This window comes from Triticum dicoccoides, chromosome 5A (assembly GCF_002162155.2).
Source record: "Triticum dicoccoides isolate Atlit2015 ecotype Zavitan chromosome 5A, WEW_v2.0, whole genome shotgun sequence".
Lineage (NCBI taxonomy): Eukaryota > Viridiplantae > Streptophyta > Magnoliopsida > Poales > Poaceae > Triticum > Triticum dicoccoides.
In genome coordinates, this window is record NC_041388.1 from 405041262 (window position 1) to 405044149 (window position 2888).

A 2888-nucleotide genomic window follows, 5' to 3' on the forward strand; every position below is an offset into this window, starting at 1 on the left:
GTGTGAGCGAGTGGGATGGGGGATTAGGGTTTCGGGGGGTTATGGAGAAAGTGGGTGGGCCGGCCTAGTTGGCCTGATTGGCCCAGAAGCCAGCTGGGCCGTGGCCTAGAGGGGGGTTCTCCTTTTATTTTATTTTTCTTATTTTTGTTTTATTTTACTTTTAATTTCTTTAGTTTTGTAAAATATGACAATAGTTCCTAAATTAATGTCTCTGAATAACCCACGGCCTTAAAAAGTTTGGTGACTACATAAACTAGTTTAACATTTGGTTATTAATTTAAAAGCATTCAAATAATTATTTCGCTACTGTTTTATTTATTAAGTGCATTTAAACTTTTTATAAAGACTTGGTTTATCCACCAATATTATTTACGAATTATTTGGCATAAACCGAACATTTTTTTAATGTTTGAAAACTTTTGTTGTATGCCATATTTGGAATTTGAATTTTGAATCAGTTTTTGAACTGACGAGGGATTAGCAACAGTAACGAAGGTGACGTGGCATCATTAGCAGAGTTTTACTGTAGCCTAATTATCCGGGCGTCACACTCCTCAGGCTCCACCGACGTCAACTCCAACTCTATATATTCACGTTCGGGGAGAAAAAAATCAGAGAGAAGAATTCATCGCGTTTTACGATATGGAGCCACCGCCAAGCCCTAATCTTCATCGAGAGGGTTGATCTGGAGTCTGTTCGGGGCTCCGGAGAGGGGAATCCGTCGCCATCGTCATCATCAACCTTCCTCCATCACCAATTTCATGATGCTCACCGCCATGCGTGAGTAATTCCATCGTATGCTTGTTGGCCGGTGATGGGTTGGATGAGATTTATCATGTAATCGAGTTAGTTTTGTTAGGGTTTGATCCCTAGTATCCATTATGTTCTAAGATTGATGTTGCTATGACTTTGCTATGCTCAATGCTTGTCACTAGGGCTCGAGTGCCATGATTTCAGATCTGAACCTATTATGTTTTCGTGAATATATGTGAGTTCTTGATCCTATCTTGCAAGTCAATAGTCACCTACTTTGTGTTATGATTATCCGGTAACCCCGAAGTGACAATAATCGGGACCACTCCCGGTGATGACCGTAGTTTGAGAAGTTCATGTATTCACTAAGCGTTAATGCTTTGGTCCATTGCTCTATTAAAAGAGGCCTTAATATCCCTTAGTTTCCAAGAGGACCCCGCTGCCACGGGAGGGTAGGACAAAAGATGTCATGCAAGTTATTTTCCATAGGCACGTATGACTATATTCGGAATACATGCCTACATTACATTGATGAACTGGAGCTAGTTCTGTGTCACCCTATGTTATAAATGTTGCATGAGGAATCGCATCCGACATAGTTATCCATCATTGATCCATTGCCTACGAGCTTTTCACATATTGATCTTTGCTTAGTTACTTTTCCATTGCCACTGTTATAATTGCTACAAAAACTACTAATGTTACTTTTGCCACCATTACCATCTCTTCCATATTACTTTGCTACTAAATACTTTGCTGCAGATATTATGTCTTTCAGGTGTGGTTGAATTGACAACTTAACTGCTAATACTTGAGAGTATTCTTTGGCTTCCCTTGTGTCGAACCAATAAATTTGGGTTGAATACTCTACCCTCGAAAACTGTTGTGATCCCCTATACTTGTGGGTTATCAGTGGACACTGTTGTTTCAGTTGGTGCTCTTTTGATCTTGGCGATCATGTAAAATGTATTCCCATTTATCTCATATCCTTTGTAAGTCAATACAGTTAAAGATGGTCCCCTGGACAACGAGTAGAGCTCATCAGAAATAGTGTTGTCACCTCTGAGACGTGTTTCCAACCAACTGCCGAAAGTCTTGATGTGTTCACATGCAATCCAGTCGTCACACCTCTCCGGGTGTTTGGAGAGCAGACTGTTCTTGTGTTCATCGACATACGGGGTCACCAAGGTAGAGTTCTGTAGAACTGTGTAGTCTGCTTGAGACTAAGAATGCCTACATATTATTGAGTCCCCTCCAAGCGTGCCTTTTCCAGTTAGTCTCCTCTCATACCGCGATTGAGGGAGACCAATCTTCTTAAGGCCAGGAATGAAGTCAACACAAAACCCAATGACATCCTTAGTTTGATGGCCCATGGAGATGCTTCCTTCTAGCCTAGCGCGGTTACGAACATATTTCTTTAGGACTCCCATGAACCTCTCAAAGGGGAACATATTGTGTAGAAATACGGGGCCCAGAATGACAATCTCGTCGACTAGATGAACTAGGAGATGCATCATGATATTGAAGAAGGATGGTGGGAACACCAGCTCAAAACTAACAAGACATTGCGCCACATCACTCCTTATTCTTGGTAGGATTTCTGGATTGATCACCTTCTGAGAGATTGCATTGAGGAATGCACATAGCTTCACAATGGCTAATCGAACGTTTTCTGGTAGAAGCCCCCCCAATGCAACCGGAAGCAGTTGCATCATAATCACGTGGCAGCCATGAGACTTTAGGTTTTGAAACTTTTTCTCTGGCATATTTATTATTCCCTTTATATTCGACGAGAAGCCAGGCGGGACCTTTATACTGAGAAGGCATACAAAGAAGATTTCCTTCTCTTCTTTGGTAAGAGCGTAGCTGGCAGGACATTCATACTGCTTTGGAGGCATGCCGTCTTTTTCGTGCAAACATTGCAGGTCCTCCTGTGCCTCCGGTGTATCTTTTGTCTTCCCATACACGCCCAAGAAGCCTAGCAGGTTCACACAAAGGTTCTTCGTCACATGCATCACGTCGATTGAAGAGCGGGCCTCTAGGTCTTTCCAGTAGGGTAGGTCCCAAAATACAGATTTCTTCTTCCACATGGGTGCGCGTCCCTCGGCGTCATTCGGAACAGATAGTCCGCCGAG